The 17,035-nt window shown below is 38.7% G+C and overlaps 1 pseudogene; it reads left to right on the top strand.

The window, feature by feature from the left end:
* The first annotated feature begins 11,805 nt into the window (after positions 1-11,805).
* LOC101549081 (coiled-coil domain-containing protein 117-like) lies at positions 11,806-14,564 on the top strand (annotated as a pseudogene).
* The last annotated feature ends 2,471 nt before the right edge of the window (positions 14,565-17,035 follow it).

Genomic DNA, 17,035 nt, shown 5'->3' on the forward strand with positions numbered 1-17,035 from the left:
AAAATGGAAGAAAGTCTGAAAAGAAATTAAAAGCATCCAGACAACATTGGGATGAGCTCAAGAGGAACAATATAATGATCAGCTGATTTCCCAAGGAACAGCAAGGTGAGAATGATGAAGAATAGTCAAAGAAGTCATAGGTGAGATTTTTCCAGTGTCGAGTACATGCACTGATTCAAGAGGACTAAAGGGCTCCACTGCAATAGATCCAAATGGAAGTTCTAAGACACGTAATCATGATGACAAAGGTCAATGACAGAGAGAGGATACCGTAAGAAACAAAACCGAGGAAGGAACTGATTCAGAGGAAACTCCATAGATTCATAGCATATCTATCAGAGACTCTCTAGAAAAGGAGAGAATGGTGGATATAGTATAAATTTGGATGAAGTGAACACCTCACCAAGAATACTCTATCAGGGTAGATTAACATTCACTTTTGAAGAAATGATACAAAACTTCATGGAGAAGAAACAGCTTAGGAACCTCTAAACAAATTGAAAGGAACACTAGTGGAGCTTCTCTAAAGGGTAACGTTAATCTCACAATCACACATTATTTTTACAAAAAGATGGGACTAATCACTTCATCTCAGTGCCCTCACGCAATGTAAATAAATAGACTGACTCACCAAACAAGAGACAATGAATTGAAGGGTGGATAAGAAAATAAACCAAACTTTCTGCTACCCACAAGAGACACATTTGAACATTCAGAACAAACACAGACTTAGAGTTAAAGGTGGAACAACAATATTTTAAACAGCAATTCCCTTAGAAAGACTAGGGCGGCCATACTTAAAACAACATAGACTCTTTTAAAAAATTTTACTGAATCACCGTGAGATAGTTACAAGCTTTCATGTTTGGGTTACAATCACACAATGATCAAACAACCATCCCTCCACCAGTGCACATTCCCACCACCAATATCCCCACTGTACCTCCCCTTTCCCACTTTCCCCCTGCCTCCATCACTTATATCACTTGTCATCCTGTTGTTCTTGGATTTGTTGGAGCAGGCACCAGTAATGACTCCATTCGCCCCTGTCACATGCTAATGTAGCCCAATGGTGTCTGCTCACTCTAGGAACACGAAGACCCTCAAACTGTTTATTCAGGATCTTGACAGAGATGTCTGACCATCTCATAGGTGGGCAGCCATGCAGTCTTTTGACATCCTGTGGAATCCAATCAGTGACAGCTCTAGTCCAGCGGTCATCTCTAAATCGCATTATGTGTCTGGCCCATCTGAGTTTTGACGACTTGGCAAACAAGACAGTGTCCCTGATTCTTGATTGTCGATGAAGGTCAGAACTCCAGATTCCTTCCCTCACTTGAGTGAAAGGTGATACTCCAAGCATAGCTCTTTCGATTCCTCTTTGGGATACCTGAATAGTGTTCTCATCCTGTTTTCATAGGACCCGGGTCTCTGAGGTGGATGCTAGTGCAAGAAGAACAGTGGAGTAGAAAAGATGTGCCCAGAGCTGAAGGTTCTTTGTCCTCTTAACTACTTCTTCAATGCTCTTGAAGGAGTTTCACGCTGTTCTCTTTCTCCTGCGCAGTTTAGGTGCCAGATCATTTGTCATGTTGAGGTCTCAACCTAGGTACACATATCTGCTGCATTCGGAGATGTTCGTTCCGTTGAGGGCAAATGCAACATCAGAAACTAGTCCGTTTATCATGAACATTGTCTTCGTGAGATTCATATCCAGTCTGACCCTTCCACACTGACGGTTAAAGTTGGCCAGCATTCATGCTGCTTGGCTGATATTTGGTGTTATGAGAACGATGTCATCAGCGAAGAGGAGGTGGTGTAGTTGCCGACTATCTTCACTCCCATTCCTTCACATTCCAGTTGTCGCACTATATTCTTGAGGGTGGCACTGAAGAGTTTCTGTGAAATGGTGTCACCCTGCTGAACCATTCTCTTTACATCAATGTCACTTTTTTGTAGAACGATGAGATCCTGGTGGTGAATCCATAATACAGCTCATGGAGGATCCTGATGTATTGAGTTTGAACACCCTGTTTGGCTAGGTTTTCAATGACCGCTTCAGTCACAACAGAATCAAAGGCCTTCTTTAAGTCAATGAATATTAGACAGAGCAGCACCTTAACTCTTGCAAAACTTCAGTGAGGTTGGTCATTGTGTGGATATGGTTGATCATGCTGAATCCTTTTCGGAACCTGGCTTGCTGGCATGGTTGTCCTTCATCTAGTGTTCTGCCAATCCTATTCAGGATGACTTGAGTGAGTAACTTATAGATGATGGACAATAGGCAGATCAGGCCATAATTGCCGACGTCATGGATGTATCCATGGCAGACAATATTCCTCATACTCTCTCTCTCTACTTTTGGGCATTAAAAACAACATAGACTTAACATTTTAAAAGGTTATAAAAGAGGGATGATAATTTCTTAAGAATCAAGAATAATATACATTACAAAGAACTCACATTCCTAAACTTCATGTACCTAATACTAGACTAGCAAAATATTTTTTTAAAACTTCTAAGAAGCTGAAAGAAGATATTGATAGCAATACAATAGTAGTTTGAGAACTCAACACTACTTTATTACCTCTGGATAAAAGATAAAAGTTAACAAAGAAATACTGATTTAAAGGATTGAAGAGATGAGTTTAGTAAACATGTATAGGCTCTTCATCCTCTCAAAGTCTAAGACACTCCCATGCACATTAGGCATTCTCTAAGGTAAGTCAATATTGGGTCACCAAACATATCTTTATGAAATCAAGGTTATAAGAACGATCAAATATCTTTTAGGACCATGATGCATTGAAATCACAGACATATGGGAAAAGACTCGATTTGAAATTTTAAAAATTCACTATTGCAAGACTTGTGGGTCACAGAGGAAATCAGTTAAGAAAACCAAAGATTGCTGGAAACAAATGAGAATAATTACATGAGTTACCAGAACATACAGAACACAGGAAAAAGTGTGTTTCCTGTGTTACCTTATAATAAAAAAAAGGTAGTTTATAGCAAAGCAATGAAGAAAGAACCCAAACAAATAAGAGTACAGTTTAGTCAGCTATAAAAACACCAAAAGAAAAGAATAAGGAAAGAGAGAATAAAACTCAGAGCAGAAATCAATGAAATGGAAACAAAAAATGTTATTAAAAATCATTGAAACCAAGAGCTAGTTCTTTCAAAGAACAAACAAGATTGAAAAATCATTAGCTACAATACCCCAGACCCTGCCTCCCATCGCCACGCCTCTCTGCTCGCTCCCCAAAAATTACGCCCCTGTCCTGCAAGTAATCAGCCCACCCTGAGAACTGCCAGTGTCCCAAGTGGTTACTGGAGGCGTGGTCTGTATCTCAGGGGGCGTGGTCTCCAGCCAGAGCCGCTGCAGTTATTATTATTTTTTAGCATAATCTGTAAAACCTGTTTCTTTGAAAAATACCCTGGCCATCTCAATCGCTCTATGTCAAATAGTCTATCAGCTTATGCTAACTTCACAAAAACTATCCGTGAAAAATAGAAGCTGCACAAAACCTATGCAAGGGGAGCATAGCCTTAAACCTTCACTAGAGGCCCCACATAAATCAGGATGAACACCTGAGAGTAAGGAAAAATTCTAGAATAGGAACAAGGCTACCATTATAAATTTAGCAAAACCAGAGCCCTCCTCCCGCAGCAAGAGGGAATAGGGATAGACAACTAGAAGATTCCAACTCTATACTTCCATACCAATATGAAGAAATAGTGAAAATCCCCTTAACGAAGAGAGGATGAAGAAAAGATTCCAGAAGTCTCAACAGGGGCTACCCACATATATGACCTTTCAGAAAAAGAATTCAGAGAGGAAATCTTGAGGAGAGTAGATGTACTCCAAGCAACCATAGAACAGACATCCAATGAACTAAGGGAGGATATAAATGAAGCATTGGAGCGGTCCACCAAGAAAATTCAGGAAGAAATGAGAGCAGAAATTTCAAAGCTACGAACGGAAGTCACACAAATAAAGGAATCCGTAGATGAATTAAAAATCTCAGTAGGATCCCTCAACAGTAGAATGGCTACAGCCGAAGACAGAATCAGCGAGCTTGAAGATGAGCTGCACAGAGCTTACAGACAACAACAAACAATGGGAAAACAGCTCAAAATAGCTCTAGAGCCAATCAGAGTCCTAGGGGATGACATCAATAGGAACAACATAAGAATCACTGGAGTACCAGAAGCACAGAGAAGTAACCTCAATGAAAAAAACACAGTGAAAGACATCATTGCTAGGAAATTCCCAGAGCTGGAAAAGGCAGGCATTCAGATCCAAGGAGCCCAAAGAGTACCAACAAAAAGAGACCCGAATAAAAAGACTCCAAGGCACATCATAGTCAGAATGATGGATGCTGTGGATAGAGACACAATACTGCAAGCAGCATGGTCAAAGAAGGAAATCACATACAAAGGAGCACCCCTTAGATTTACAGCAGACCTATCAGAGGAAACCCTCCAAGACCGAAGACCATGGTGGGACATGATAAAAAAACTCAATAAAATGAACGCATCAACAAGAATACTTTATCCGGCTAAAATCAGACCCAAACTCGAAGGAACCATACACTATTTCTCGGATAAACAACAACTCAAGAACTTCCTAGACTCAAAACCAAACTTAAAAGAAAGATTAAAGGGGCTATTGTAAGACTAGGAAGAACCCCACAAGAACAACAAACCCCACAGAAAGATGACACAAAACCTCATGACAATAATCTCTCTCAATGTCAATGGCCTAAATGCACCAATTAAGAGACACAGAGTTGCAAAATGGATTCGGAAACTAAACCCCACATTCTACAGCTGCAAGAAACACACCTGAACAGTCAGAACAAACAGAAACTCAAAGTCAAAGGATGGAAAACAATCCTGCAGGAAAACAACTCTCTCAAAAAAGAAGCTGGGGTGGCCATAATAGTATCAGACAACATAGATTTCAGGTTGATAACGATTTGAAGGGACAGGGAAGGTCATTTTCTATTTATCAAGGGATATGTACAACAGGAAGAAGTCACACTCTTAAACATATACTCACCTCATGAATGAGCAGCTAAATACTTAAAACAACTCCTAACAGACTTTAAAGAGGACATCGCTAGCAGCACAATAGTAGTTGGAGACTTCAAAACCACCTTATCACCTCTGGATGGATCAACAAGAACAAAACTCAGCAAGGAAACACTGACTCTAAAAGAAGAAATGGAAGAGAGGTCTAGTAGACCTATACAGGGCTTTACACCCCAAAATGAAAGAATACACATTCTTTTCCAGTGTACATGGAACATTCTCCAAAATAGACCATGTACTGGGCCACAAAACATACCTCAATAGAATCGGAAAAATAGAAATTGTATCAACTATCTTTTCAGCCCACCATGCGCTGAAGATAGAAGCTAATCACACACAGACACAAAGAACCAAAGCAAACCCTGGAAATTAAACAGCTCGGTGTTGAACAATGAGTGGGTTAGGAAGGAAATCAAGGAAGAAATCAAGAGATACCTTGAAACAAATGAGAATGAAGACACGAGCTACCAAAACCTATGGGACGCAGCTAAAGCCGTGCTAAGGGGAAAATTTATAGCTCTGCAAGCATTCCTTAGGAAGGAAGAAAGGGCCTACATAGATAGCTTGACTGCACAGCTCAAGATCTTAGAAAAGGATGAGAAAAAGGAGCCCAAACCAGACCGAGGAAAGAAATAATAAAAATTAGAGCAGAAAGTAACGACATGGAAACCCAGAAAACAATTCAAAAGTTCAATGAAACCAAAAGCTGGTTCTTTGAGAAAATAAACAAGATTGATAAACCAATAGCAAGACTCACAAAGAAAGAGAGAGAGAAAGAACCCTAATAAACCGAATCAGGAATGAAAAGGGGATATCAAACAGAAGCCAAGGAGATTCAAAAGTTCATCAGAGACTACTTTGAAAGTCTGTATGCCATGAAACAAGAGAACCTAAAAGAAATGGATGAATTCCTTGATTCCTACAATCTCCCAAGACTGAAGCAAGAAGACCTGGAATATCTGAATAGACCCACAGATTTCAAGGAAATCGAAACTGTAATCAAAAGTCTTCCCAAAAACAAAAGCCCACGTCCAGATGAATTCACTGGCGAATTCTTCCAAACATTTAAAAAGGACCTGTTGCCAGTTCTCCTCAAGCTTTTCCAGGAAATTGAAAAAAAAACAGGAACCCTCCAAAACAGTTTCTATGAGGCACATATCTCCCTAATACCAAAAGTTAACAAAAACACCACAAAATTAGAAAACTATAGACCAATATCCCTGATGAATACCGATGTGAAGATCCTCAACAAAATATTAGCAAATAAAATCCAACAACTCATCAAAAAGATCATACACTATGACCAAGTGGGATTCATTCCGGGGATGCAAGGATGGTTTAACATTCGGAAATCACTCAACATAATCTATCATATCAACAAAAGTAAAGATAAAAACCATTTGATCATATCAATATATACAGAGAAAGCATTCGACAAGTTCCAACATCCGTTCATGATGAAAACTCTCACCAAAATGTGTTTTGGAGGAACTTTCCTCAAGATAGCCAAAGCCATCTATCACAAACCTATCGCAAGTATTATCATCAATGGAGAAAAGCTAAGGGCCTTTCCTCTAAGATCAGGGACAAGACCAGGTTGCCCACTCTCACCACTGCTATTCAATATAGTACTGGAACTACTTGAAATAGCTGTTAAGCAAGAAAAAGATATTAAGGGCATCTAGGTAGGAAAAGAAGAAATCAGACTCTCACTATTTGCAGGCAATAAAATACTATATCTAGAAAAGCCTAAACAATTAGGCAAGAAAATGATATTAGGGGCATTCAGGTAGGAAAGGAAGAAATCAAGCTCTCACTATCGCTGATGATATGATATTATACTTAGAAAACCCTAAAACCTCTACCAAGAAACTCCTAGAAATAATAGAGTCATATAGTAAAGTTGCAGGCTATAAAGTCAATACCAAAAAGTCCATGGCTTTCTTATATGCAAAAAATGAGAGAGAAGAAAGCAACATGATAAAAGCAATCCTGTTCACAATTGAGCCTCAAAAAAAATCAAGTACCTTGGAATAAGCTTAACTAAGGAGGTAAAGGACTTGTATAATGAAAACTACAGAACGCTATTTCAGGAAATAAAAGAAGACACGAGGAAATGGAAAAATATCCCCTGCTCATGGATTGGAAGAATTAATATTGTCAAAATGGCAATTCTCCCCAAAGCATTGTACAAATTCAATGTGATCCCTATAGGGATACCCTTGTCATTCTTCAAAAAAATGGAGCAAGTGCTCCTAAAATTCATATGGAACAATAAGCCCTCACGAATAGCTAAAGCAATTCTTGGCAAAAAGAAAATGAGAGGAATCAACCTCTCCAAGTTCCAACTCTACTACAAAGCGGTAGTCATTAAAACAGCTCGGTCCTGGAACAAAGGCAGAGCGGCAGGCCAATGGAACAGGATTGAATACTCTGACACCCCCCCCCCCCCAAATATATGACCATCTAATCTTTGATAAAGGAGCAAGAAATGTGAAGTGGAGCACGGAAAGCATGTTTAACAAATTATGCTGGCAAAACTGGACAGCTACATGCAAAAAATGGGCTTAGACCTCCACCTATCACCATGTACAAAAGTCAGATCAAAATGGATTAAAGATCTCAACATCATACCAGAATCCCTAAGGTACATTAAATACAAGGTCGGCAAAACACTCCATGACATTGAAGACACTTGTATCTTCAAAGCTGACACACCACTGGCCAAGCAAGTGAAAACAGAGATAAATAAATGGGACTATCTCAAACTAAGAAGCTCTTGCACCTCAAGATAAACAGTGACCAAAGTACAAAGACAAACTACAGAATGGGAAAGGATATTTACGCAGTACCCATCCGATAAAGGGCTGATATCAAGGATATACAATGCACTGGTTGAACTCCACAAGAAGAAAACTGCCAACTTGAACAAAAAATGGGGTGATGAAATGAACAGAAACGTTCCCAAAGAAGAAATCCGAATGACTGAGAGGCACATGAGAAAATGTTCAATATCACTAATCATCAGGGAGATGCATATCAAAACAACAATGAGAGAGATATCATCTCACACCCACATCCCAAAAAACAAAAACCGGTGTTGGCGTGGATGTGGGGAGAAAGGGACTCTTCTTCACTGCTGGTGGGAATGCGACTGGTTCAGCCCTTTTGGAAAACAATATAGACGATTCTCAAAAACTTAGAAATTGAGCTTCCATTTGACCCAGCAATACCACTCCTGGGAATATATCTCGGAGAGGCAAAAAAGGTATAGTAGAGATGGCATCTGCATTTCTATGTTCATTGCAGCACTGTTTACAATAGCCAGAATCTGGATAAAAACAAAGTGCCCCAAAACAGATGACTGGTTAAAGAAACTCTGGTACATATACACAATGGAAAACTATGTGGCTGTCAGGAAACATGAAGTCATGAAATTTGCATATAAATGGATCAATATGGAAAGTATCATGTTGAGTGAAATGAGTCAGAAAGAAAGAGACAGACATAGAAAGATTGCACTCATATACTGAGAAGTACAAGTTTGCAGTGATGAAATTTCTGGCAGATATTTCTCTGGACTTATTTACTAAAATACTGAAATACAGAAACCCAATACCGTGAGGCTGCTAGTGTGATCACTCGACCTCAAATCTCTTCATTCTCAGCAATGGAAAACAAATTATCAAAAGCTTCCTTTTCAGCAGGTCCGACTTTAGGGGGGAGAGACTCCAAACAATAAAAGTGAGTTTTGTTGAAATATTGAATGTAATCAAAGTTTAAGTAAAGTAAATTTATAAGTTACACAGGGGGGGGGCTAGGGTTGTGGGGGGGCGGGGTTGGGCTATACTATGATTCTTGGTGGTGGAATATGTGCACTGGTGAAGGGATGGGTGTTCAAGCATTGTATAACTGAGACTTAAACCTAAAAACTTTGTAACTTTCCACATGGTGACTCAAGAAAAATATTTTTTAAAAATTAAAAAAAATTTAGAATCCCTGAAAAAAAATAGAAAAGCCTATAACCTCTACTAAGAAACTCTTAGAAACAATAGGCTTGTACAGTATAGTCGCAGGCTATAAAATCAACACCCAAAAATCCATGGCCTCCCTATTTGCAAACAATGAGACAAATGAAAGGGACATGAAAAAGCAATCCCTTTCACAATTGTGCCCCAGAAAATCAAGTACCTTGGAATCAGCTTGACCAAACAAGTAAAGGACTCTACAAATAAAACTATAAAATGCTACTCCATGAAATGAAAGAGGACAGGAGGAAATGGAACATATCCCCTGCTCATGGATAGGGAGAATCAAGATTGTCAAAATTGCAATACTCCCCAAACCATTATACAGATTCAACGTGATCCCTATAAAAATACCCAGGGAATTCTTCAAAGAAATGGATCGAACAATCCTGAAATTTATATGGAACAATTAACGCCCACGGATAGCTAAAACAATTCTTGGGAAAAAGATGATGAGAGGCATCATCATTCCCAACCTTACACTTTACTACAAAGCAGTAACAATTAAAACAACATGGTAATGGAACAAAAGCAGAGCTGCAGACCAGTGGAACAGGGTGGAATATCCCTACACACAACCTAAAATGTATGATCATCTAATCTTTGATAAAGGAGCAAGAAATGTGAAGTGGAGCAAGGAAAGCCTCTTGAATGAATGATGCTGGCATAACTGGACAACCACATGCCAAATAATGCGCTTAAACCTTGACCTGACACCATGCACTAAAATCACATCAAAATGGATTAAAGACTTCAACATCAGGCTACAATCCATAAGGTACATTGAAGACAAGGTCGGCAAAACCCTCCACCATATTGAAGATAAAGGTATCTTCAAAGATGATACACAACTGACCAACCAAGTGGAAACAGAGATAAACAAATGGGACTATAATAAACTAAGAAGCTTCTGCACTGCAAAAGATACAGTGACCAAAATACAAAGACAACCTACAGAATGGGAAAGGATATTCACCCTATACCCATCTGATAATGGGTTGATATCAAGGGTATATAAAGTTCTGGTTGAACTCTACAAGAAGAAAATATCCAACCCCATCAGAAAATGGGCCGAAGAAATGAACAGAAACTTTTCCAAGGAAGAGATACAAATGGCCAAAAGGCACATGAAAAAATACTCTTCATCACTAATCATCAGGGACATGCAGATCAAAAGAACCATGAGATACCACCTCACACCACAGAGTGGCACACATCCAAAAGAACAAAAGCAACCGCTGTTGAAGAGGATGTGGGGAGAAAGGAACTCTTCAAACCCTGCTGGTGGGAATACCGACTGGTTAAGCCCCTTTGGAAAACAATATGGACGATTCTCAAAAAATTCGAAATTGAGCTTCCATTTGATTCAGCAATACCACTTCTGGGAATATATCCCAGAGAAACAAAAAAGTATCGTTGAAATGACATCTGCATTTATATGTTCATCGCAGCACTGCTTACAATAGCAAGAATTTGGAAAAAACCCAAGTGCCAGAGAACAGACGACTGGTTGAAGAAACTTTGATACATTTATAGAATGGAATATTATGCAGCTGTTAGAAAAGATGAAGTCATGATCTTTGCATATAGTGGACCAAACATGGAAAGTATCATGCTAAGTGAAATGAGTCAGAAAGAGAGGGACAGACATAGAAAGATTGCACTCATCTGTGGAATATAAAATAGCAGAGTAGGAGACTAACACCCAAGAATAGTCGTATATGATACCAGGAGGTTGGCTCCATGGCTTGGAAGCTGGCCTCATATGCTGGGGGAAAGTCAGCCCGCATAGAGAAGGGAACACCAAGTAAAATATGGTTGAGATCCTGCGTGGGAAGGGAGATGTGTGCTGAAAGTAGACTAGAGACTGAACATGATGGCCACTCAATACCCCTATCGCAAACCACAACACCCAATAGGAAAGAGAGAACAAAATGGAGTACTCTGCTACAGTGAGGGGGGGGGCGGGATTGGAGGGTGGGAGGGTGGGTTCATTGGTGGAGAATAGACACTGGTGAAGGGATGGGTTCTCAAACATTGTATGAGGGAAACATAAGCACAAAAATAGGTAATTTTGTAACTGTACCCTTATGGTGACTCACTAATTAAAGAAAAAAATAAATTTTAAAAAAAGAAAAATCATTAGCTAGACTCACAAATAAATAAAATTATAATAAACTGAGTGAGAAATTAAAGGGGTTATGTTACCATAGATTCCAAATAAATTCAAAGGATCATCTGGGAGTATTGTTAAAATCTTTATTCCAAAATGCTGGATAATCAGAGGAAATGCATAAATTCTTGGACTCCTATAGCCTTTCAAGTCTGAATCAAGAGGAAATAGAGCAACTAAGCTGCCCAATTGAGAAAATTTAAACAACAATCAAAAAAAATATTCCCCAAAATAAAATCTTGGGCTAAATGAGTTTATTAGTTGGTTCTCCTAAACTTTCTAAAGAAGTTCTACTTCCATTCCTTTTCAGGATTTCAGAAAGCTGAAGAAACATGACTCTTCCAAAAGCAGTTTCTATGAGGCTATCATTACCCTGATACCAAAAGCAAACAGTGGCATCATTTAAAAATAAAACTGTATACCTATACTCTTAATGAATATAGATGCAAATAATTGCAACAAAATTTAGAAAACCAAATTCAGCAACACATCAAAAGATTATATACCATGACCAAGTATGATTTATCCCAGGGATGCAAGGATGCAGGTAAATCAATGTAATGCATCATATTAATACAAGAAAAATAAATGTCATGTGATCATGCCAATTGAGAAAATATTTCACACCATCCAACACCCATTTGTGATTAAAACTCAATGTAAAATGGGGTTGAAAGAGCTTTTCTCAATATGGTTTAAGCTATTTACCACAAATCTAGAGCAAACATACTCAACAGAGAAAAATTGAGAGACTTCCCTCTAAGATCAGGCACATGTAAGGTTGGCCTCTCTCTCTACTACCATTCAATATGATATTGGAAATCCTTGTCAAAATAATTGGGCAGAATAATGTATTAAAGGCATCCAAATTAAAGGAGAGGATGTCAAATTACCACTATTTCCAGATGATTACTATATTTAGAAAAATGCAATGAATCTACAAAAATAAGCAACGTCTTGAAACAATAAACTTTTGCATCACAGTAAAATTCAGGCTATGAAATCAGTGTGCAGATCCATGCCATTTCTATACGCAAACAACAATAATTAGGAAACAAATTAAAACAATAATTTCATTCATCATCGTTGAGAGAGCGGAGTCGAGATACACATCTATGATCTCAGGGAAAGGATGAAATGAGAGGTTACTGAGCCCGCTTGAGAAATTGAAGATTAACGGGATTTCATGATCGTGATCGTGAATTTCATTCATGATCGTTTCTCATAAAATAAAATATTGTGAATCAGCTTTACAAAGAAGTGAAAGACATATGAAAAGAACACTACTGAAGTAAATAAAAGAAATGATGTAAGTCTAAAGGGTAAGAGCCTGGCAAAATATCCGTGGCATATTTGATATGCCAAAACAGTAACAACAAGTCTCACAATGGAGAGTTACTGGTGCCCGCTTGAGCAAATTGATGAAAAAACAGACGGCAGTGCTACAGTGCAGTGACAAAAATGTTTTTAAAAGGAAAAAAGAGAATAATACAGTAGGAAAGAGAAATAAATCACGGTCCAGGGATTGGAAGTAATAACACTGACAAAATGACAAACTTGCCCAAAGCACTATGCAGATTCAACACAATCCCTATATAAGAGATATGTCGTTATTTAGTGACATAAACTCTGGTGAAATTTTTGTGGACTAATAGAGGCTCCATAATAGGTAAAATCAGGGAGGCAGGCACCGCGGTGCTGGGCGCAGTTCCTCCCATCCGCAGCCAGGGCAGCGCTAGGCCGGCCTTTCAGCTGCCTCCCCCGGCAGTGGCTCCGAGCTCCTCCAGCCGCCACCAGCCTTGGTGGGTCGGCCTTCGCGCGGGTCGGACAGCGCCGAGCTGGCCCCAGGCGCCGGACCCGCGTGGTCGCGAACAGCCTGGGCGGGAGCTTGGCAAGTGGATGCTTCATGCTTCACTGTAAAAAGAAACACAAGCGAGATGAAGAGGATGATGACTGTCCAGTAGAAAGAAAAGACTACCAAAGCCAGACTCGGTACTGGTCCTAATGACGGTTCTTTGTGCACATCAGGATTTAGAGGGACGTGGAGAAATAAGTGCACTAGTGGCCTTTCTGCCCCTGGCATGATAGATGTTGCTTGCAAAGAAATGGATCGGACAACTGGAGAACCACAGTTGCCCGGAGGAAGCTTCAAGAAATTGAAGATTAATATAGTCCCATTTGTTTATCTCTGTTTCTACTTGATTACTTAGTTCCCTGTCATCTTTGAAGATACCTTTAGCTTCAATATTGTGAAGGGTTTTGCCGACCTTGTCTTTGATGTACCTTATGGATTGTGGTCTGATGTTGAGGTCTTTAATCCATTTTGATCTGACTTTTGTGCATGGTGTTAGGTCGATGTCTAAGCCCATTTTTTTGCATGTGGCTGTCCAGTTATGCCAGCACCATTTGTTGAAAAGGCTTTCCTTGTTCCATTTCACATTTCTTGCCCCCTTATCAAGGATCAGGTGATCATATATATTTGGGTTGCATGTAGGGATATTCCACCCTGTTCCATTGATAAGCGGTTCTGCCTTTGTTCCAGTACCATGCTGTTTTAATTGTTACTGCTTTGTAGTAAAGTTTGAAGTTGGGGAGGGTGGGAAGTTTACTGTGGTTCTTGGTGGTGGAATACATGCACTGGTGGAGGGATGGGTGTTCGAGCATTATGTAACTGAGACTTAAGCCTGAAAGCTTTGTAACTTTCAACATGGTGATTCAATAAAAAGAAAGAAAGAAAGAAAGAAAGAAAGAAAGAAAGAAAGAAAGAAAGAAAGAAAAAAAGAAAGAAAGAAAGAAAGAAAGAAAGAAAGAAAGAAAGAAAGAAAGGAAGGAAGGAAGAAAGAAAGGAAGGAAGGAAGAAAGGAAAGAAATTAAAAAATTGAAGATAGGTTAATTGATGAAGATGAAGAAGTTGAAGCAGACAGAAATATTAACCATCTCCCCAGCCTTGTCCTTTCGGTACAATGAAAAATGTTTTGAAGAGGGAATTTGCTGAAGTCTTTACAAAGAAATGATAGATAGAGTCCATTAGAGGTCCTTCCATGGAACTTGTGCTCTGGAAACCACTCCCTGAACTCCTCTCTGATAAGCCAAAGCCATCATCTAATGCTAAGAATTACCCAGGAGAGAGCCAAAATAAGCATGCAACTCCTGCACCTGCCTTCTCTCAGAGAACTGAACTGTTCTTGGAGCCTCAGCAATTAGCTATGCCTGTTTCCAATAGTTCGGAGTCAGCATCTTGCACAGAAGAAGAGATGGAACTCTAGAAATTGGTGTCTGCACTAAAGCTGTTGTTTAGAAGGCTCAAGTATTCAGTCATGAGTCAATTTGTATAGTAAGGGACCTGAGCATTATGAAACGGGTGTCATAATATCTCCACCTATGATCTGGGGTGGGCCTCTCATTTTGGGTTAGCTATTTTTTGGGTTCAGCATTTTGCCAAGGAAGCTTATCTCAAAGGAAAAGCAATTTTAGGGGACTTATTGAGGAAATGAGATTATAGACTGCAGTGGCAAGTACAGAAGCTATATATGAAAGGGTGACTTAGTCATCATCAAATTGTCTAACACCATTCTGGTAACAGAAAAGATGCATTAAGAAAGAAGGATTTTCCTACTATATACTTTAATGGTTGGACACACAACTTTGTCTATATATATGAGCTTTGTTGACCCTGGTGAAATAATACATATTTATATTTATAAAATATTATATTTATATTTATAAATATAAATATATATAATATTTATATTTATAAATATAAATATATACTATTTCACCAGGGTCAACAAAGCTCTTATCTACACACACAAATATTTATATTCTATACACATACATATACATGGTTTGTGTGAAGGAGGGAAAGAAGCAGTAGCCTAAGCCTATTGCTAAGAAATTTAACAGGCTTTGAGACTTGTGTATTTGTTGTCAATTTATTGTATCTTTATTGATTAAATAGTAGCATTGTGGCTTAACTCTGTACAGTAGGAAAAATAAAAGGAAAAGTGTTTTCTTCAAGGCTTTTGTTGCCTTCTGCTACTGTTTCCCCTTGGTTTCTCTTGCACATTTGATAAATCAAATATTCAGTAATGTTTACAACTTAACTCTGAAAGTTTCCAACAAAGTGTGACAAATTGTGGAAGAAGTATCTCATGTCATGGTAATCCCCAGGAAGTGCTGTCAGCTAACCCCAGGAAACTTCAGTAGTCTTTAAAAAAAAGTGGTACCTGGAGTTGAATTTTCTTAAGGCTAATGAGAAAAAGGACTGAATAGTTGACAGAATCTTGGGCAAGTGACACCCATATTTACTGAAATAGCTAATTTGCCTAGTGCTCCAACTATGACATGGTAAGCCTAAAATTAGTAGGAAAAAGTCTCCTGCTAGCAGGAAGTCTTCATCCTGAGGTCTTCAACCAGGCTTAAGGTATTGATAACCAAGATGGAAAGATTTTTGTTTCTCAGGAAGATATCTTCTGTGCGGCAAGCACTTGTAGTGCAAAGTACAGTTTCTTTAGAGCTGCAGAATACCCACTATAAGTTATGAATTGAGTGTAATAGTGTAAGATTGGCCCTTTCATCACACTACAGACCACCCAGTTCTTTGTTTTGTTATCTGGCTTTCTTCCCTCTTTGTAGGAACAGATACTTGTGTTAAAAATAGTTTATTTCAAGTAGAAATGACTTTCTAGAGACTAACTCCCAGGCATTTTTGGAACCCGTGCTGAAATGCCTCTCATTTTTACACATGGTGTAGAAGTCACCAGTCTGTTATATGGACTGTTTCTTCTCTTGCCTGTTGTACCTGCTTTTTCTCTTTCTGGATAGTCAGGAAAAGATTTAATGTTTAATATTTAAACAATATTTAATATCTAAATATAAGGTCATTCAAACTTCAAACCAGTATTGAAACCAGTTGGAAACCAGCTAATAGTTTCTTACTCTCAGATTTAGAGATGAATGTAAACTGTATTCGGTTGAAATGTGCAAGTGCTTGGCTCATGCCATTCAAAAAAATTCCTGCCTCTAAGTCATTGAGTAATAGGACCAACTTTAAAATTTTGTAGCCTTAAATCTACATGCTTAAAGGTTTGTTTGAGTACAATGTAAAAATGTGATATGATTGCCTGGAACTTAAGAATAGTTTCCATGTCAGGCTGGAACGGGAAATAACTGCCTTCCAAAGAAGGGCCCAGCATTCTGATTATCCTCAATAGAAATAACTGGGACACTTCTCTCATCAATAGTCTGTATAATGAAAAAGAGGAGAGAGCCTACAAAACAAGACGCTGATACTGTTGGTAAAATAGGAGGGAATTGAGGTTCTGTTCATGGGATACCAACAGAACTTGATTCAGGAGTTTGATTATCTGCTATATTGTGGCATATGTTTGAACAAAATGTCTTCATACTTGTGGTGCTTACTCATCTAAGCCACAGTCCCTATGTCTTTTGCTTTGTTTTTCTTTTGGAGTGGGAAGCTTTTGCTTTTGCCTTAAGGTTGTCCCTAGAAGTTAACAGGTCTTTTCATTTTGTACAGCTTCTGGTGCATGGATCAACATTAGCTTATTATGCTAATGTCTGAAGAGAAAGATTTCTAAAGTAGGTGAGCTTAAATGAACAAAAATATATTTTCTGTGAGTTGAGTAGGGTGTGTGTGGTTTGATTTTTTAAAATATGGAGAAAGTAGATTTGGTTGTCAGAAATTGACTGGTATTTGTTAAAAAAGCAAAAATAAAAC

This window comes from Sorex araneus, chromosome 6, assembly GCF_027595985.1.
Source record: "Sorex araneus isolate mSorAra2 chromosome 6, mSorAra2.pri, whole genome shotgun sequence".
NCBI lineage: Eukaryota > Metazoa > Chordata > Mammalia > Eulipotyphla > Soricidae > Sorex > Sorex araneus.